The following is a 23,144-nucleotide window of genomic DNA, read 5'->3' on the forward strand; positions in this document are numbered from 1 at the left end:
GTGGCCTCCAGTGGTAGAAAATGCTGTTTTATGCCTATCTTCAGGTGCAACTTCCAATTGATGATATCCGCTACGTAAATCGGCTGTTGAAAAGTATTTCCTATTACCCAAACTGTCAATGCTATCAGTAATGTTTGGAAGAGGATAAACATCTGAGATAGTTTGTTTGTTAAGGTGTCTATAGTCACAACAAAACTATATAGTTTCGTTCCGTCGGGAGACTTCTTTGGAATAATTACAATATTTGAATTATAAGGCGAATCAGAATATTCTATAATTCCATCTTTTAGATGCTGTTCAAAAAATTCATCCAGTAGTGGCTGTAAGTGATGCGGAACTCTATAAGGCTTCCTATAAACTGGGTGGCTATTTCCTGTTGGGATCCTATGCTGTGTGATATCTGTTGCTGGCAGTGGACCTTCTGCATTAAATAAATCTTGAAACTCAACTTAAACTGCTTCTATCGTGTCTCTATCATTTCCTTTCAAATGCTCAATCTTCTGGCGTAATGCGGACCAAATGAAATCTTCTTCAAAAGTACTGACTGTAGCTGCTAATTTCCCTTATGCAACTCTTCGCCCTCCACTCCGAAATTGTCAATATGTACCAGTACTTTTCTTTCTCCCTCAACGTCTTGAACCCGTACAACACTTCTACGTACAAAACAATGTGATACATCTAATTCCTCATTATCCTCTAGTGGCTCTATTAGACCTACTGTATCTGTAGGTACTTCGGGGTCAACGGCCATCCACAAAAGTTTTCTTGAGCCAAATGGTATCTTATCCCGTGAATCAACCTTCAAGGACGTTGCACACAGTGTAGTTGATTTCGCCTTCTGGTTAGGGAAATATTGCGACAGCGGGCCCTTTGCAGCGGTGTCACCTAGCTGAAACACTATTCCGCTAAGTTCTACAGTTTGCTGTCTGAGGTCGATTTTAGTGTGATGTTTATTCAGGAAATCCAGCCCTAGGATCACGTCGTACCCGTCAGTTACCTTTGTTCCCACTTCATCTTCTTGAAATTGTACACCATGAATATAGAAAATCAATGATGTACATCCTAACGACTTCACTGTACCTCCTCCTACCCCACATAATCTATACCTTGGAGGGTCATATTTCTTTTCTCCAATGCATTCATTACTCACTATTGATACGTTTGCTCCTGTATCCACCAGTATCCTTGCCTCTTTATCCTGTATGGTAGCAGATAACCAGCATTCCGCCTTCACATTCGCCTTACTGGCATGAAATTCTATTGGGAACGCCTGGCGGCGGCTCCGACATTCCCGTTTGAGTTTAACTGATTCATATTTCCAAAATCTTTCTTAGACCTGCATTCCTTGAATGTGTGACCTATTCTTTAATTAGTGCATTGAGGTTTTCTGCAGTTTTTTGCTATATGTCCCTGTCGATCGCACCTAAAACATCGTACTCCTGCTGAAAATACATTTAGCTTCTCCTTGTATCTGTTGGCAATGTCTATTTCTTCGAAAGCCGTCGTCACAGATACAGCTTCCGCTAAATTGTTTGGGAACTCGGCCCTGACACGACGGGACGTTTCAGGAGGTAACTCACGTAAAAATGTATCCAGAGCTCTATCTTCTGCCTCTTGTAAAATAACTATTTGCTTCATCACTAGTTGTCAACTGATACGATTAGAAAAATTAATATTAACACCTATCTACAAAGCTTTCTAACGACTCGTTTTGCCTCTGAGTGATAGTGTTTAATTTCTCCCTATAAAATCTACAGCTGTTCCGTTTTTGGAAACGTTTAAGTAATCCTTTCTTCAGTTTCTCAAATGTTGGAGCATTCTATAATTCTTCATGGTATAATACATGTGCTTCAGCCTCTCCTATCAATCTTAACTTTCATTTGTAAGAGCTGTTCATCTGACTATGATCCTAACTTTGCAGCTGCTACTAAATCATCAAAAAAGGCTGTTATGTCTTCGCCAGGTTCACCTGAAAAAGGAGTTACTAAGGCTGCTGCTGAGGAATCTAGGATGGGAGGGATTGAACTGGTTTGCCTAACCTCACTCAACTGTTCAAATAATGTATTACTATCATTTTTAAGCTGTAATATTTGATTAACTAAGCTCTGAGTAGCTTACTCAGTAGAAACCGCTTGTGGTGCTGACTCTGACTTTGTACGATTCCGTGTCATTTTACAAACTATTAGTTACACGATCTTACTACACTGAATGAAAAAGATGTTTAAATATTTTCAACAAACTCTTAAAATTATGAGAGAAGGTACACTTATAGTAAAAAAAATATTACGACTGCTACACAAACCTGTATGCTTTCACACATCAAACAATATTAACTGTGGACCTTTAGTGACTGTCATTCACACCTCATATTGAGCCAAGGTTTTTTTTCTGATAACAAATGTAATAGTTCTGACACTAAATGTAACTGGGTTTTCTCTTTTGATGCTAGTCAATTGTCAGGATGAGCATTACTGCAAAGATCCTTCGATTCTAAAGCATTATGTCGGGGTGAAAATACTAAATAAATTAATTTTTCTCTCTAAACAACATGTGGGCAGGGTGGGTTCTTCCTTGGCTTGGGTATGAGATAGAATAAAATAGCATTTTTACATAAGATAACTTTTAGCGAAAGTTTTCTACAACTGTTTGCTTACTGGATGTTCTGGCTCAGAGAGCGGCAGCTGCGGCGTCTGATAACAAGTGGCGGTGTGTATCTCGTGTCGCCGTCCCGCCCAGTTGACTGGAGATGCGCAGCGCGAGGTGGCTCGTTTAATTATTGAGAGCGAAATCGTGCATCAGACGGTGATACTTTGGTTGTGGCGTCCCAGTGTTTCTCTTTAAGCGGCCGCGTATGTTGTGCATTGGCCAGCGGAGCGGCGTGGTGGGGTAAGGCCAGTGTCCCGGACTCGAACAATGGACTCCCGCTTGCCAGTCTTCGGCTGTCAGATCTTCATCCCAGCTCACAGGTGACTGCTGATGTGAGGCCGTCTCCTTCCCGTCCTCACGAGTCACCCGGGTACGTAAAAATCAGACTTAAAATACCTTTTAACTCCTGTCTTCTGGTGCCGAGGCTGCTGCTTGTTATTCTGTTGCAGCGGCGGACTTGGTGCGTCTGAGTACGATGTAGTCTCTTCTTGCATGACGGTCTTCAGCACCGAAACTGACTGGAAACTAGTGCTACTCTGTGTCGGGCCCACTGCACCTCTTGTATTTATTCACTTCACTTCAGTTCACTGGAGGTGAAAGACTTCACGGGTATTGCCTCTTCGGTCACGTTGAAAAGCTTCTCGAAGAATCTTCATAACGTCGGTCATTGGCTCTTGGAATGTAGGCGAGGGCCTTTGCTCACATGTGACAACTGAGAAACACGTGAGCTGGTCAGGCGATGCCCTGACGGCTGAATCGACAGCATCTGCTTATGTGGGGAGGGCGATGGCTTCTGAACTTGCTGACTTCACGGTCGTTGTCTCTTCTGCTCTGCCCACTATTTGCCAGTATGTAACTCTCTAAACTATACCAAGTTTTTCATTTATTTTCTAATTTCTATTTCTCTTTGATTTCACTAATTTATTTACTTATCTTTAGTACCACTCGACAAAATAAGTGGTGTAGGAAAATTAATTTTGTTCATTAATATTATTTTCTTTTGGAAGTATAAATTTGCTGCTCTTCAAGCAATGAAGATATCCCCTTTTGTTAGGCAAGTTATTAACAGAAACCTAACTGATTGCACCATGTGTGGTGACTCCTAAGCAAGCCAATGCCAACTCATGTCAAAAGTGATTTCCTTTTGAGTAATCCGAGGAGCAGACCCCTTGAGTTAGTTTTGAGAGGGTTACAAGCCAACGTAGCTTCAATCCTGCTAGCCAATATATGATGCTTTTAGTCACTATTTGGTAGAGCCCTCAAGTCTTCACATTTATCTACAACTAGATATATATTTCTTCAGCTAACATATAGTGCATGATGGAGGATACCTTATGCCACCAATGATCATTAACATTGTCTCCCACTTGCAACTGGAATGATGGAGAATTGACTGCCTATATGGCTCCATATAAACCTTGTGAGATATATGTTGGTGGCAATATATCGTTCTACAGTCTGTTCCATATGCTGGTTACCTGAATTTCTCACTAGCAGTTTGCAAGAACATGTTCCTTCCACAGGAACGTAAAAATACTGCCCAGTTCCCTTCACAAAGGTCCCACTACCTGTGTAGCCACTTCCTGTGTATAGTGGACCTCTGACATATTAAGCAGAACCCAGAAACCCACTACCCTATGGTGCACGTCAAGGAATCTTCAGCCTACATGGCTGCAGAACCATCTGGACCCCTGATTCAAGCCATCCACTGGTCTCTGTATCTAAGGACCAAAGTCAGTTATGTATACGATGCTACAGATTGCGATCTCTGCCTTCATCTTGCAATGGAGACTTGGTCTTTACTACTTCAGCTAGCCACTCAAAACTATAGAGAATCTCTTCCAATCCAATGCAACACACCTTTTTAGTTCCAACATGAGCCACTACCTACACTTGGCAGCACCCTTTGTTCTTCATGGTATCTGGATGCACCCATTCCCCATCTAGGATAATGCCTTCCAAAATTCCTTCTTATATGTGCACAGTGCACAATGGATTCCTTCCCATCCTCGGCAGCCATATCCCCTAATGTTGGAACTCCCAACTACCAGTAAACCCCCTCTCTGTGAATGCCCAGACCTTGTGGGCTGAGTAGCTTGCTCTGGAAAAGAGTGCCTTCATCTGGCTCAGGGATTTTGTCAGGCACAAACAGCACCCAGAACTTGTTTGTCGTGCTATCTGGGGTGGAACTCTGATCAGCCCCTCAGAAATTCTTTTGCTGGAGCTACCTACCACTTGACCGTAGGTGATGGGTCACCTCCAGTGCAGGCAGTTCACAGGAGGGCCACAGTAGTGGACCGATTGGGTGGATGTGTGGGACATAGTAGACGTCTAGTATCCCATAGTGATGGCCATTGGTAACAACCTCAAGCTGTTTCACTAAAGCCAACACCACCTGGAGCTGTTTGCTAGGAGTCACCAACTAGGCTCAAATCTGGACATAGCAGTCAGTCATACCAAAGATGGAAAAACTCTACACTACCCATTATTAGGATACTAGACTATGCCTGGTAAGTATTCAGACATGCAATAAATTAGGAAGTAAACTGTATCCACGCAGATAACTGAAAATAAGTCGCTCATCTTCGTGGCTTGTAAATATAATTTTGCAAACAAATGGTGTACTCACCTTATCTGCAGCAGCACATCAAATGAGTGCACTGGTGGTCCAGCCAAACTGACCCAATCAAATCGAAGCAAAAACAAAAAAATACCTGTATGATACAGGGATCAAGAAAAATGTAAGTACAGGTACTCCACACCACACTGTGGAATGAACAGTTCTCATGACATAACACTAATGCTAGCCCTGTCTCGGACATGTGCCACATGGTCAGTTATAGCATTCAACTACTCCATCCAGATAGGATGCCTCCCTCTTCCACATGCTGCACCAAGCTCACTTACGTTTTATAATTTCATTATCATATCCTTTAAACCATTTAATGACCATGGTCCTCTCCTCAGACTTTACTGTGTCAGTGCGGTACTGTAATTCCTGCTCTTCACAGAAAACGGTTTCTCTAACAGCCCACAGTCTCACTTGATAGCCACACTATTCACTCTTGTTATGGCTTGTCAAATGACAGCATGTATGTCATACTGTCAGACAAACAGTGTCCAGTGTCAAATTTTGCACTGGGGTGTCCAAAGTTGGAACTGATTTTTTCCTGTGTAAACCAATTCCCCATTAATGCAGCTACCAAGTTTTGATATGATCAAATTCCACATTGAACGTGTGCGAGTAGCTGCTCATTAATTACAACCACCTGGTGCTGAAGTCCCATATGTATAGCTCCCATATGTGTCTTGTTAAAATTAGATCAGATGAAGCACCATCTGTCAGATATTTTTGAGCGTTTGTATTTTTGTGGTTCTAATAAAACCCCATGTCATTACAAGCATGTGTCATTTTGTACCTCTCTATCTACTTTATTCCGTGATTTATGCAGTTTCCAAATTTATACTTACTTTTTGATCACCTGGTATATGCTATACATCAATCTGTACAGGACTTTGTAAGAACACTGTGACATAATATTTATTCCAGTATCGAACAACATGACTGTAATGTCTAAATGAGAGTTTTGAGCTCAAACATATGCTTCCTGACACCTGTTTAAACAAGTACTGCATTCACAAGCACCTGAACTACAAAACTATTTTTGCTACCGTCAGATGTTTCTACAGTATTGCCTATGTGTTGTGGGTAACTGTTGAAAAATAGTTGTATTGGTATCACAAATACTCAGACACATGCTATAAAGTGGCTTGCACAGTTCAACTGTAGAAGCAATTGGATGTTAGTGGGTAGCAATGTGAACTTTTAATCACATTTATGACGGCATGTTGAAAAGTAATGCCTACAAATGTATGTGAAAACGTATACAGATTTTTGGATAAAATTTCATAAACATTCTACATGATTATTCTTCATCTCTTACATATTTACGTCGCAACAAAGCCACATTGGCAATGAAAACATTTCTCCCAGTGAGTGTTCAGTTCATTGATACTGTCACTGTAGGCTGTTCAACTCTGTTGATGGAGCCACAGCCTCACCTCTACTTGCACCACTTCATCACTATAAGACTGAATTCCTCAAAGATGTCTTTAAGTGTTGGCCTATGCAGCCGTCCACTTTGAGCTGAGGTTAGGGACTCCATCTGTTTCATTACGAGTGTGAACAACTGAATGTTTGGACATTACTGACGTTGATATAGTGAAAACAATGCACTGCATTCGTTCTTCTGTGGATTCAATTGAAGGCCCATTTTGACATTTACAAACTTGACGAGAGCACATTATTTCTCATGCAATGACATAGTTCCATTACACACTGCAATGTTACACACTACAATTCAGTGTAGTAGTGTTGCAACTTGTCAGTGAAATGGGAATTCGACCATGTAATGTGCATGATAAGTAATACCTCAATTGATATTGAGAACAGAATAAAAATATTCGGCAGCATTACTTTTCAATGAGTCTCCATATTACGAGACAATGGGAGAAGTGCAAGGAATTTAACTAACACATTTCTTCAGTGTTTGTAGATTTTTCCGTCACAGGACAATGGTCACAGACAGAGGTTACACCACAATGTGAGGGAGTGTAGAAATTCAGAAACGTTAGTGGATATACTGAGGAGACAGACAAGGACAAGAGCAAAGGTACAGATATGAGAGAGATGATGACCTGTACATTTAAAATGCGTACTGATTTGGGAAAAGATTGTACTTAATGAGATTTTCACTCTGCAGCGCAGTGTGCGCTGATATGAAACTTCCTGGCAGATTAAAACTGTGTGCCCGACCGAGACTCGAACTCGGGACCTTTGCCTTTCGCGGGCAAGTGCTCTACCATCTGAGCTACGGAAGCACGACTCACGCCTGGTACCCACAGCCTTACTTCTGCCAGTATCTCGTCTCGCAGGAGAGCTTATGTAAAGTTGGGAAGGTAGAAGACGAGATACTGGCAGAAGTAAAGCTGTGGGTACCGGGCGTGAGTCGTGCTTCGGTATCTCAGACGGTAGAGCACTTGCCTGCGAAAGGCAAAGGTCCCGAGTTCGAGTCTCGGTCGGGCACACAGTTTTAATCTGCCAGGAAGTTTCAAGATTCTACTTGTCACCATGAATGCTCAACATAATATTTGACAGATTAATGGAAATAGCAAGGATCCCAACTTGATAGGGCACATGAAATAACAGTGAGGTTTGTAGTCCAAAACGCTAAGTGGCCAGATGTGTTGACTCTTCCCTCAGGAGTGGTGCAAAGTGACCCAGTGCATACTGGGAATTTGATTTACAACCCTACAGAAGTTTTGATGTGTGGGCACAAACTTACAGCTGGATTTTAAATGAGGCAGCGTTAGTACATTCAAAAATCTGAAACTATGAAAATGATTGTTACTTAATGTAGTGTGTCCAGCAATACTACAATTTAGGCTTATATTACAGTTACAGCCCCAGGGTTGGTTTATAAACAGAGTTCTTAAGTATTGTAAACACAACTGAGAGAAAATCTCATCTCTATCATCTTTGGTCCATTCTGAGACTCTGATGTCTGGACAGAAAGAAAAAACAAAAAGTGTTGGAAATGACATTGTTGGAACAGTGTCATATGCCAGAAAATATTCAAACCAGAGCTGTGAGCATGAGAATGTGTTAACATTACAAATGCAAACAGGATGAAATAGACAGGGGATTTAATTAAAAATGAAGGAAAACTCGTTCAGTGGATACAGGAAGCAACACTGTAACTGCAGGCAAACGATAGTGAGTAGAAGAGGAAACGTGCTGACTGCCCTAGTTCAGTAGTTCTGCCATGAGATGTCAGTTGGTCTGCTTGTGACCCACAGAAGTATGTGTTACAAAGGAAAAATCAGCAGACTGACTTACATTGTGGATCTTAGATACAATATGGAATACAGAGGGTTTTTTCAAATACGTTTTCTGCTCCAAAACCCTGTATTAGTACTTTTGTTGCAAATATCCAGCTGACATCTGTGTTTGTCTTACGTAAAACGTCAACGAAAATTCACATTTATGTTCAGTTTCTGCAAGAGACAATGAAAGTTCTACAGAAATGTACTGGCAAGCAAATTGTAACTTGTCCGAGCAGAAGTAGTCTTACTGATGGGTGACGATTTTCAACTTGGAGACGTAGAGATACCGAAATAATGCTGCTGTTGGGAGAGAAATGCAACCTCTTATCCATAAGTATTTAGGTATTTCGAAGGTACTATTAGTGGTTACTCTCAGCGCCAGTGTGTTCTTTCAGAACAAAAGCTTTTACTGTATAGTTAGAATGCCTCCCCATTTCATTAACGTTTTGTGCAAAGCATCACCAAGAGAATAAAAGTGTGTCCACTAAGTTATTTATCTATCTAATGAATAATCCTGTTGATTCTGGAGAACTATCTGGTCGAAAATTGTAGTTGATGATGCCAGCGTTAAAAAGTACATCACTTTTATCACATCAACCACTTTTTATTCAATTTATGACACGAATAGCGTACGAAAATGCCCATATTCTTCCGGTCTTGTCAACTGCGTTTGATGTTGAGCAAGGAACTTTAGTTTTTATGCCAATAATTCCTAGACACTGCTGGACCTCTTTATTCAGTTGTGTACTGCGCCATAAGAAGTGAATGCAACAAGTGTCATTCTGGCTTGCTCTAGCTGGATAATTACTTGAATCAATATATGCTAGACATCACTGGGAGTGGCATTGTGACTCGAGTATACTAAAATATGGTGCATACGACTATGCATCAGAGCAACAGATAGGAACACCAGAGCAATGATAGGCAAAGTTATTACTACAATTGTCTGAAGTATATACCCATACATTGACGAAACAAACTTTCAGCAAAGTGTTACTGAAATGTAGCTTTCCTTGTGCTTTACTTCATAAAAAATCTGTATGTCTTTGTTTTCATTTTGTCGTTTCCGAAAATAGTTCTTAATTGTTCTACAGCCTCTTGGTTAATTTCACATGAGCATTAGAGATTATTTACTTTTGGAGATGTTTCAGAAGGTTGTTGCAACAATGCGTGCCTCAAACCATGTCTATATCCTTTGAGCTTCTAATTTTCAAGGGCTTGCTATCCAGAGTAAATTCATTGTCACATCACATAGTGCATTCTCTTGCTGTTTTTAAATTGGCATTTCTTTAACATAGTGGCAAATATGATTTTCTGTTTTTACTGAATGTACAATGATGTAGGACATTCAACTGAGCCATCTTATGGTTTTCATCTGAGACTTGCTTCTGGAAGAGATTGATTTTGGCATTTGCTGTCCTTAATTTATCATGTAGTCTAACAATTTCCATTTCCTGGCACATCAACATAGTTTTCATGTGATTACTACTCCGTTCAGTACTGATCTGCACCCTACATTTTCCTTTAGCAGAAGAAGCACTGACAGACATTGAAACTGCAGCTTGTTTACTGTCTTCCTTCCACAGCTTCCCTTTAGCGAGTGCTTGACGGACGATTTTCCTTTGTGTAATATTTTCGACAGATATTTCAGTAAACTGAGAAATACATGAGGAACCACTGAGCCGCTCTGGTTTTAAAAGACCGCTCTTGTCTTACAATTTCAACTTATTTACTGATGATAAACATTTGTTGTTCCTCACTGAAATATGAATCGCACACAAAACAACTCAGTCAGATTGTCTTTCCCAGGAATTGCTGTCAACCATTTTGAAAATGTTTGGAGAACTACAAAATATTTATTTACCTTTAGTTTCTCTTCAGCCACATAGGGTCACTGGATCGAAAAACGTGGACATGTTTTTTTCGTTTACTTCTATAAATAGCAGTAACTATAACTCTCAACACCTCTTTATAATCACAGCGCCGGCCGCAGTGGTCTAGCGGTTCTAGGCGCTCAGTCAGGAACCGCGCGACTGCTACAGTCGCAGGTTCGAATCCTGCCTCGGGCATGGATGTGTGTGATCTCCTTAGGTTAGTTAGGTTTAAGTAGTTCTAAGTTCTAGGGGACTGATGACCACAGATGTCAAGTCCCATAGTGCTGAGAGCCATTTTTATAATCACAGCCTTCAACTCTTAACCATTCACTCACAAGTCCGTAAACAAACTCTCCAAATAAGTTGAGGCAGAAGCAATAAATGCCATCCGATTACATGTCAGCTTGAGTCTAAAGTGACAGTGCTACTCGTAGTTCTTGGGTATATGAAGGTGGTACCTGTTCTTTCAGACATGTCCGAAAGGGCTAACTGGCCATTTGACCGTCTTCTTCTATGTGGATGCACAAACAGTGCCCGAACTCTTACGGGAATTGGCAAAAAGCCGCGAGTAATGAGTATAGTGGGTAGGGGCACTATGAATGTAGTGTGGGACAATAGGTTGGGAATGTGGGTCTCATGGTAGGCTTGCCTGAGATAAATCCCTGCAGTCAGACTATCATCTGTGTCCTTGGTGGCACAGATGGATAGAGCATCTGCCATGTATGCAGGACATCCTAGGTTCAAGTCCAGATCGGGGCGCATATTTTCAGCTGTCCCTGTTGACTTATATCAATGCCTGTATGGAGCTAGGGGTATTCATTTCATTGTAGTTCTTGGGCTCGCCGCCTTTCCAATCCTACTATGTTAATGCACAGGGAGTAAGTCCACTCTCTCCTTCTTGCTACGGGCAAACTGTCAGGTTACCAAAGGAAGGATAGGGCTCAGTAAGCACCGTGAAGTACGCTATTTAATGACTGATTATGTGTAAAATTAGTGCAGTATGGCACAGTGTGAAATTATGGAGATGCATTTTGGCAGAATAGCTGCTCATTAAAATATATTTTTCTAAATTTTTTGTGTATACGTGATACAAATCTCTGAAAACTTGTATCATATTTATAAAAAAAAAGAAATATTGAGAGCCATGTCAAAAGTACAGAGGGGTATAAGCATTTTTAACTGAATTTTTTCTTTTTTTCAGTGTCTTGAAGATAACTTGGGATTCTGTCATCCAAATGATTTTATCAAGGGGGATCCTGAACTAAATTTGGAGGTATGTAAAACTGAGCATACTGTAAGCATTTGCATCTCGGATTTATTGCATGTAGGGTGGTAAAAATGTATTTCTGTAAATCCTTAATGTAAGGAATGCATTACTGTGAGACAAGCACAGATTGAGTTTTTTTTTTTTTGAGCTAAGTGCAATTAATTATTTTACAGTACTGTTGTGCTATTCCACTTGGTGGATTAGCAACTGTTGTTTGATTATTGTTCTGAATAGAATCTGAACAGAACTTGTAACAATGTGTTTAACCGTATTTTCAGTGACCCTTATGGATGTTAAACATTTTGTATAAGTTTAAACCACGAGAGTGCAGATCATTTGAAAAATATTCTTCCTTTCAGTAACTTATGATTCATGGATTGCAGAAGAATACATTGCACGTGATTCATCTTTTCAATTAATCATTGATATTTGTCAGTTTGAACCAAAAATTTTCAAAGGTGCCAAAGGTATGAAGTGTGATACTATATGTATGTGATAGATCACCCTTGCTACATTGATCTTAGAATAGTTACAGTATGGCTACCTCAGTGGTACATGCTGAATTACTTACAGATTTGTCAGTCACAGAAAAACTCTAGGACCTATGCAGATAAATCCGTGTATTACCTCACCATAGAAGTCATTGCAGGTGCAAATAAATTATCTTCATGGCGCAACCTACAGCTTTGATAAGGTCTGCTTGTATGAAGCATAAAATTTAATCCAGTAAAATAAAACGTTGTGGTATTAATTTTGTCCACTTTGCGTAAGAGAAAGTGGATGGTTAGATTCATAAACTTCTCATAGGAATAAGACATAACTAATATTGGGGAATATAAGGTAGAGTACTGAAAAAAATAAATCCAAAGACTTACTATGCAAGACACTGCACAGTGCATGGCGGTGGGTATGTTCCACCATTGTTAGTCATTTCCTTTCCTTTCCCGATTACAAGCAGAGCGAGGGAAAGGCAACTGTCTGTTGCCTCCATACAAGCACTAATTTCTCTTGTCATTGTGGTGTCCGTAAAGGACCCTCAGGCACACTGATGTCTGGTGATTGTGCAAGCATACCACTCAAGGAAAAGAATTATCATGCTAGGGACAGTGCATATGGTATATAAAAAAAGAGTGAATCTGGCATAACTGGTTCCTGCATCACATTTTCTCTTCCCAAATTAAGCAATTGTTTGTTAGGCTTCATTCTGTTGTATATGCATGGTGTAACAATAATTTTCTATGGGGCACAGGCATTGTAGTTTTTGCATATGGTATTCACTTTGGAGAATGTGTTCAATATTGAAATCAATTCATTTAGCAAATGTGTTCCTTTACTGACACTGCTCTGATATTTTTCCACATTACGTCAGTTCACAATAAGAGGTAGATCGACACCTTGGACTATTAACTTAGTTGTTGGCATTGTGATTCATAAAATCTTCCATTAGTAAACGTGCCTCTGCATCATTTCCATGTTGCTGCCTACATGCTATTGTGGGGAAAATTAATCTGAAATGCATAAATTTTAATTCCTTTTCGTCCACTATCTTTACAATCCACAGTGCACCAGGAAAAAGTATTTGTCTATGTTTACAAGTTCACCATCCATGACTGTATACTACCCAATGAACTCACAATTTATTGGTACACATCTAAACTCTGTCTTCTAGAATATTACAATCACTAGATCCTATGAATAGTTTTCTGTTTCAGTATACACAAGCATATGATTTCAGAATTAAAAAAAGATACTAGATGAAAAAACAGTAAACAGAAAAATAAAGCTATGTCTATCTCTGACAGTTACGGAGGATACACAAAGTTTGATGCATTATATTATAGGCAAATATTAGTGTACAAATCAGACACACAAACATTTTGTTTCCTTTACAATACACACTGATCAACATTTACATCTGCAGTATGTCTCAAATGCCAGTTCTTTAAATTTTCTCAAAAAGAATGTCATCTGCCGTCCAAGGATTCCTGTTTGAGTACCTGAACCATATCCATAACATGTGTGCTAATCAAAGCTAATAGTAGCAAATCTAGAAGCATGCCACTGAATTGCTTCAATGTCGGACTGATGGGATGTCACATTGTCAAGCATGCGTATGTTCCAACAAAAAATTTTGACAAACAGGAATTCAAAAGAGAATATATGAAAATGGTGAGATAAAGCTGGGAAAATGAGATCAAAATCACTACCACACAATTTAAACCTGCGAAGAAGCTACAAAAATAGAATTTTCTGGACTCTGCTTTATGCGAGTTTCAATTAGACCATGTTTTTATAACCATTAAGCATACAAAAATTCTCAGTGTAAGAACGAGAGAGGAATTTTTTAGTCATTTCAACGTCTCTTGCATATAAAGATTAGATATCAACCTGTCAGGAAAGAAACACATATGAATAAATCACTCATCATTAATCCATTTTTCAACAAATTACTCATTCATATACCATGAATTGTGAGAAACTTGCAGACATACTGAAAACCATTGAGATTCTGCTAAGCACAAAGGAAGAGAGAACGTAGGTAGTGGAACATTGCCTATGATCAGGGTCTAGTAGATGCAAGGGTACAAGCATTGGAAACTTTAAATGGTAGCAAACCCCAGAAAATGGCAGGAATTCTTAAAAGTATACAAAAGAATGTTCAAGGCTATAAAAAAGTGTAAACTGGGTCACATGAAACCAACATAAAAATAACAATTTTTGTCTATTACTTTCACTCAGTTCTCGACTGTGTGCCTCTGAAAGAACAATGAGTTTTGGAAGCAAAACAATTCTGATTAAAAATCATCTGTTGAGGAACTGAAGGAAATCAGTACTTTGCAAAATAACAAGTCATGTGCAGAAGACAGAAACTCATAGTAGAAGTATGGAGATATGGATACTGAACAACAGTAATCTCACACAAACAACTGGCAGAATTATGTTAAACGTTTGTAAAAGTGGAAAAATTACTGAAGTGTGGAAATGTGCATTAATTGATACTCTTCATAAAAATGAGATAAAACCAGTCTGAATAATTACAGGGAATTTCATTGCATCCAGTTATGTCCAAAATTCCTTACAAAGCCATGCGAAGGCAACTGGATGAACAAGTAGGCCTATTAATAGGAGAGTATAAGGCACGATTTTGCAAACGCAATCGTGTACAGAACAGATATGGGAACCAATGTCAATTTTACAAAGATGACGATGTGTAAATACTGTGGCAACTTATGCCAAGTGTCAGAAAGGCTTATGATTTGACAGAAAAAGACTTGATTCAGTATGTCAGAGGAATTCAAAATAGACAGGAAAACAGTGGCAGTTATCCAATAGACATAAATGGGTACAGCACTAAACATTGAACTGATTGGAGAAATTTCAGAAGCATTTGAAATGCACAACAGTGTGCAGCCAGAGATCTACGATCCACTCCAACTTAAAATAATTCTGAAAAAGTTATGAAGACATAGGGGAAGGAGATACGAGAATCCAAATCGAAATTAAAAAAGAGCAGAGCATTAACATGAGGTGTATGGCTTTTGTAGATACTCTCTATTCTAAGATACTGTATAGAAGCCAAACTTGTCCTGGAGAAGCTTCACAAAATGTTAAAGAAAACTAGTCTACAAATCATCTGTGAGAAAACTCAGTAATGGACAGGAAGCCTCCAGATAGTGTCTCCATTATAACTTGGTATGAGGAAGTGTCACAAGATACATACATTAAATATCCAGGAGAGATCATCCAATCACCAAGACATATTTATTTATTTATCCTATTCTGACAAGGGCCATCAGGTCTCTTTTGCATTGGACCAGGGTTTCCCACATACATCATAGTTACCTAAGAAACAACAATTTTAATATAACAAATAGTATTGAAATGATATGAGTGTCTGAAGTGGCAATGTAAATAATATTGACTATGAACTAATAAAGTTAATAATGACAGTACTAGTAGTATTACAGCTGTTGCCACTAATGTGGTGGTGGTAACAGTAGTAATGACAACAATAATAGTGGCAGGTATAAAAATGATTTATAAATGTACAAGATAGCTTTCTGCTATAGTGAGTTCCATGGAAAGGAAATTTAAGAAGCCTTTACCATCTAAGAATTTTGAGAAAAGAGGAAGATCTGGGTGGAGCGTAAGTATATGCTTCCATGTCAGTTCAAAGAGCAAGTTAAAAGCAGCCAAACCTGGGTACTTCAGGACGTTTGTAGAGGACACACATTGGTAACTTTCTGTTAATGGATGTGATCTCTATGAACATATTCCTCTTGTTTATCTTCATGATTATTGGATGTGTGTAAGCACATTATGTGATAAATCAGAGCATGTGTATGCCCCTACTCCACCCAGTTGTCAGTTACATCTGTTGTGTCTTAAAAATATGTAGTCTTCTCAATTTACAGAACTTGTGGACGTACTTGGTTGGAGCCACATCTGACGAAAGTATCAGATGTAGGTCCATGTCTTGAAATATGTGACAGACTTTGTTATGATGAGGCGGCAGAGATCGAACATCTGCATGTGCAGTATGAAGTTTAGTGCATTTGGCTACATGGTTCGTGAAGATACTAGATAGTAGTGACTTTAGGCCAGTGAGGTTATGAGAACAAAGCATACCAGAGTGCATTACGGTAGGGGAGCAAGGTTCCTTGAAGTGAAAGTGAGAGATACCTCCAGGAGGAGGGAGGTTTTGTGGCCAAGGCCACCATGCTTTGCACTGGTCAGTGAATGGTCAACTGAAGACAGGAAGAGAAAGTTCCTGAACAGAGCTAGAATAGTCTATGCATAACAACGCTGAAAGCAAGATAGATGGAATGACATGACTGCTGTCTTATTATTGGTCCTAATGATGAGTAACCACAGTAATATGATGATAAATTATTAAAGTAGAAATAAGACTGTAAATTATCATCTGAATCAGAGCCTTGTGAGCATATTGAACTAGTAGTGAATTAATGAATAGTATAGGTATTGGAGTTATGAGAATTGATCAGAAAATTAGTACTAAAAATAATCCTAGACAAACAGATAATAATAAGAGAGGAAACTGTTTTAAATATAATATTAGTAAAACAAATTGTTTCTTTGCAAAATAAAGACCTGAAAGTAAACGTACAAAATTAGGGCAATAAGAGTTGACAAATTTTTTAGCTTCTGAAGTCCAGACACTCCAGTTGATCTGCATTGCAGACTGATCATTCCTATTTTAATTCTTCACCATTATTCTGCCATCGTTTGTCCACAAGTTTTGCAGCTGAAATCGTGGGATCACACTGTTCAAAATCTTCAGTCTTTCAAAAGTGAGATCCTCGCTTATTGTCAAACCTAACTTCAGGAGTTTCTGGCTCAAAAGGTTGTCAGCTGATATGGAGTCATTAGATCAAAAAATCTATTTTAGAACTACTACTGGAATAACTCTTTGCTCCAGAAAGTACTACGATTCATGGTCAAACAAAAATGACTGATTGAGAAGCAGGAAAGAAATTCTCAGGAAAATATTTGGACCAGTTTTCTGTGAACGAATTAGGATATGGAGTCCCTTTAGAGAGATTTATAGACAGACAGAAACAATAAGAGACAGCTTTAGATAAAAAGTGATAAAATTTTGTGGATGCATCACAGGATGACTGTCGACAGGCTCACAAGGCAGATCTTTGAGGTAGCAAGCACTAGCAAAAGCAATTCAAAATTGGTCATAGGTACAGAAGAAGTTGGACTCTCACAAGATAACATAATAAATCGAAAAAGAGTCAAGAAAGACCATGAAACATACTTAAACAGCAACACATGGAAAACAGAAATGGATATAAATATTTGGAAGACCACAAGAGAGACCACAGAGGACATACACTATGTGATCAAAAGTATCCAGACAGCTGCCTGAAAAATGGCTTGAAAATTCGTGGCGCCCTCCATCAGTAATGCTGGAATTGAATATGGTGTTGGCCCATCCTTATCCATGGTGACAGGTTTCATTCTCGCAAGCATACGTTCAATCAGGTGCTGGAATGTTTATTGGCGAATGGCAGCCCATTCTTAACAGGTGTTGCACTGAGGAGATGTATCGATGTCAGTCGGTGATGCCTGGCATGAAGTCAGCATTCCAAAACATCCCAGAGGTATTCTAAAGGATTCAGGTCAGGTCTCTGTGCAGGCCAGTCCATTACAGGGATGTTATTGTCGTGTAACCACTCCGCCATTGGCCGTGCATTATGAACAGGTACTCGATTGTGTTGACAGCTGCAATTGCCATCCCCAAATTGGTCTTCAACAGTGTGAGGCAAGAAGGTGCTTAAAACATCAATGTAGGCCTGTGCTGTAATAGCGCCACACAAAACAACAAGGGGTGCAAACCCCCTCCATGAAAAACATTGACACCATAATACCAGAACCACCTCCGAATTTTACTGTTGGCACTACACACACTGGCAGATGATGTTCACCAGGTATTTTCCATTCCCACATCCTGCCATTAGGTCACCACATAGTGTACTGTGATTCTTCATTCCAGAGAACAATTTTCCACTGTTCAATTGTGCAATATTTTCGCTCCTTACACCAGGCGAGGCATCGTTTGGAACTTACCTGCGTCATGTGTGGATTATGAGCAGGTGCTCGACGGTGAAATATAGGTTTTCTCACCTCCCACCTAACAATCATAATACCTGCAGTGAATAATGATGAAGTCTGGAATTCCTGTGTGATGATCTATATAGTTGTCTGCCTGTTACACATTACGGCCCCCTTCAACTGTCAGCAGTTTCTGTAAGTCAACAAACGAGATCAGCCTGTACTCTTGTGTGCTGTATGTGTCCCTCCACGTTTCCACTTCACTATCACGTCGGAAACAGTGGACCTAAGTACGTTTAGGAGTGTGGAAATCTGGCATACAGATATATGAAATAAGTGATACCTAATCACTTGACCAAGTTCGAAGTCTGTGGGTTCGGCAGAGTGCCCCATTCTGCTCTCTCACGATGTCTGATGACTACAGAGTTCACTGATATGGAGTACCTGCAGTAGGTAACAGCACAATGCACCTCATATGAAAAGCTGATGTTTTTGGGGGTGTTTGATCAAAAGTATCCACATTGTGTATGTAAAAAAATTGGCAAGGATGTAGGAATAGGAAGAAAATTTTAAATTTAGACACTATCTCCTAATAGATGGAGCCTTCCACAAACCCTGACAAAAAATGACATAATGTGAGATCAGACAAAATTCAAGGTCGGCGGGTGAATGTGAGATGTGTATGCCCCTTATGGCTGATACATGAATAAGGCGGCTTATTGTTAAAAAGTGCTCTTTCATTCAGGTGCCAGTGTGGTGATGCTCCATCCTGGTGAAAAATGATTTTTTTTCTCTGGATAGTTTCCTTTGCATCTATCTCAAAACCTTTTGTTATTTCTATTTATGTCAAAATTTCATGTGTTGTGAAGTTCCTTGCTGTACTGATTATATTCCTCATTAATAACATGAAAGTGTTGCTTCATTAAATTACATAAGTTGAATAACAAATCATGACCACCACCAAGGAACGGTTTCTTTTCCAAATCACAATACATTATCCTTGTCTTTGTTATTACTCATTTTCAATGCAGTTGTTATTTTTTAAAAATCAATTAATTGATTTAGTTACCATAATTCAACTTACTGTCAGAGATGACTCAGTCTTTCGTGTTATTGTGAAATAGTTTGTTTAATCTGACACGATTCTCATCAGGTGATAATCTTCGGGTTTGCTGACTGAATTTCTGGATTATCCTTGATGTTAAAGGTTTTCTACTAGGCTCCAGTATCAAACTTGTTTTAGTGCTATTGTAGCTGTCCACATTCTGATTGCTTCTTCATATTTATTCATTGTATACTGGCTGTTTATAATTGGCCACCTGAATTTATCTGCAGTTGTATTAATCCCTCCCCTGCTGTGAAATGTATGAAAGCACATTTCTTCATTTGGAGTGAACACTGTCCTCGTGTTGACCGTGCTGTTTATTTCCTATTTATGGTACTACACAAATCTTTGTCATTTATATGCCTATAAAATAAAACCACTTCATGTAATAATTCCTATCGATTTCATGTCAAGCTGTACTCCTGAATTTCCTCTGTGGATGAAACCGATGGGACATTTAACAACTTCGATGTTCCCTGCAGTGAGCTATCTCAAGAGAATGGCATAATATTGAATGCTGCAGTTGTGAAAAAAATACATTTAATAGCAGTTCAGATAGATATTTCTTCAGTTCTTTCCTTTGCCAGTTTCATCAATAAAAATCGGACGATTTTTTACATTTTTCTCTGGTACTTTGCCTAACTATGTGCCCGAGAGGTGAAAGGTATTTCAGGCATTTAATTTTGAAGTATGAAGTAGGAAATTTGTTTCCAAATAAATCAATGTTTCTATAGTTACTTACACAGCTAAGAACAAAGTGCTAAAATGAAGTGTTAATTTTTACATATACATTTCTTCAATAAGTGCTACATTTATGTAGTGTCTCTTTTTGATAATACTATTTCCAAGTATTGTTTGGAACATTCAGATGTTAGTGGGTGTTAATACAATTTTATTTGTTTACTGTTTCATCAGTTTTAAATAACCAGTAATTCTTTGTACTATTTCAGGTGGCAGCCTCAATAAGAAATGCATCTGATAGTTTAAGGTACGTTTTTATTATTCACTGCAGAATTTTTTGAGCAGTATAAATTTTTAGTTACTCCATGTGAAAGGAAAACAAACAATAACCACTAGGGACCAAAATACCATAAGTTATTTTTAAAAAGTTCTGTTTTTGGAGTTCTATTTTTTTCTATATATTAACCATTTGCAGTATATACTGACTACAGCAACATTATGCATGTTATCAGAGAAAACACTACTATATCTACTATTCTGTTATTATAGAAGATTAAAAAGATGGTTTCAAATGTTACAAGGTACATCAGTCCCATTTATAACAGTGGTTTGCAATAACTGCACAACAGAACAAAAAAAGCCATTTATGATTAACCGTCAATCCAAGCTTTCCAATAATGAGAGTAGATGCAAGGTGAAGCATTAATTTTATGTTCTTAAAACATATCAGTTTCTCAGATTTACTGATCACCCAATAATGTTATTTACTGCTGGCCCCACGATGCCACATGTCACCTTTTGTTTTGTGGGTTTGACTTGGCGGAAGTTTTAAAGAAATACTAGTTTTGTCCACATTGCTGGCATAAGATACAGCAAACTTTTCTCTCACTTGGTCAAATTCATGTAACCAATGCTTGCCCCTTCTTCATCAACATTATTCATTTCATTGTGTATCACTGAGCATGAAATTAGGCCTCTATTTTGGAACTTACACAGCCAACAAACAAAACAATTGAATTCTGTTTTGAATGTCTAAATTTTCTGCAGTCTCATTTGTTGTTCACTGAATTATATTTCCACTTAGAGGTACATTGGAGGTGCACATATAGCTGAAGCACTGTAAAAGTAAAAGTTCCGCATCTTCATATATAACACTGTGAAGTCACTTCAGCAGGCACCTGGAACACAGAGCAGCAGAATTAAGAAAATTTCGTTTAAGTAGTATACATAATGTAGATTTGCTGAGTCTAAACCTTCTTCCAATTGTGATGTTTTTCAATACACCATATTCTGCTTCCTGCAGAATTTTTACTTTAACTTGCTTATCTATGCTTTGTGCTTCCCACTGCATGACAACCCTTTCACTTCTTGGAACTCAATGTTACTACTACTGGCTCTATTTAAAGAATATAAAAGCACATCTCAACATGGAATTGCACTTGTTGATGGAATCTAGTTTTTCACGCTGTTTGTGTGACAATTGTTTTCCTTGTTGGTGGTGATTGTTGAGCAATGTTATGCACAAAGGTCAGCTAGAGAAACATTAGGAAAAAAGAAAAACATTGACAATTCAGGTTTAATGATAGACGTAATGATGCTACAGACTAAAACACAGTTTGTAATTCATGCTGACTGAAATTTGTTAACCAGTAAAACATTGTAAAATATCATGAACATCACTGCCAGTACTGATATTCTGCTGGTGTTAACCAAGTGTTCACCTCAAGTGAGTTCATGTTAAGCATGATGTTAGATATATACATGATGGTTCATTATTATTGATAAGTAAAAATATTACAAAGCAGTTATGTTAGTAACATATTCTATAAAACAGCTGGTTTGTGTGTCTGTTCTTTAATAAAAGAGTGTACTTCTTTTATACAAAAGTGCAGGTGAGGTGTCAGCAGCTGTGTAGTGCTAACTATTGTAATTGAAAATGACATGGATGTCGTACAAATTCAATGTGATGGGTACAGGCTTATGGCCTACCATGTAGATCAAGTAAGAGGAAAGGGTGAGTTGTTATATATCCAAACCCTGGAGTCAAGTTTCAGCCCCTTCAGATTAATGAATTTTGGGGTGAACAACTCTTTGACTACTGTGTCAGCAATGTGGATTGGGAATCAAGCTTGTTGTATTCACCGTTTACAGGCCATCATCATGTTCGTAAATTTCATAAAGCAGCTGTAGTCAGCTTTAGTAAGGCCATGAAGGATTAACTGGTGAGTCATCTTTTGTGATTTGTGAGAAGCTACTAACCAAGGACACCTAGAATCCCCTATGTCTGAATATGGGAAATCTAACACAGTACAATTCCCCAAAAGGATTTAGTGCACACATTGCAAATTTGGCTGATTTGGGAGAAAAACTGATAGTAATTTATCTGGCCATGACAGAAAACGAATATTGATCAGTTGTGCTCAGATCATTGGGGGAAACTATTGTCATCACAGAATTAGAGGGAAATTACAGGACAAATATCAGTAGGTATATAAGGTGCCATGTGTGGATGGACAGTTAAACTTTGTGTTAATAATTTTCCTAGTGTTCTTATTCTGTAAACCACCGCAATACTGACTGGAAGTAAGAGCAAGGGATGAATAATTCCTTGGACTTAATTATCTTGTGCAAGGTAGGGAGAGCTCTACCTATTTCAGAAGACAACAAACTGTGATAGTGAAATATTCTGCTATACTGTCTGTAGTGCACAATCAGATCTTCCTTTATGCTCAGTGAAGCTCTTTTTTCCTGTCACAAGATGTTCTCATCCCAAATTGTAGCTATGCCTTTTTGGTGTTTGAACTGTAGTAGCCACTTGACCTGTTGTGTAGGAAGGCTGGACTGATGAGGTTGCAAAATCATTTTTAGGAAAAAATTCAATTCTGCATTTACTGTGTATATCCATGGTAAACATTTACCATTTTTCACATAGTAAATGCTCACAGATGTGTGTGACTGATGTGTCTAGATCTAAACCTGTAGCTTGCAAAGCACTGTGAAATAAGAGATTAATATCTCTGGTTAGGCTTATGTGATAAGCATCACACACCCTTCAGCGATGTTCTGAGGTGAGTCACACAGTTGTTTTGAAAGCATTGGATTT

The sequence above is a fragment of the Schistocerca nitens genome, chromosome 11, assembly GCF_023898315.1.
Source record: "Schistocerca nitens isolate TAMUIC-IGC-003100 chromosome 11, iqSchNite1.1, whole genome shotgun sequence".
NCBI classification, from domain to species: domain Eukaryota; kingdom Metazoa; phylum Arthropoda; class Insecta; order Orthoptera; family Acrididae; genus Schistocerca; species Schistocerca nitens.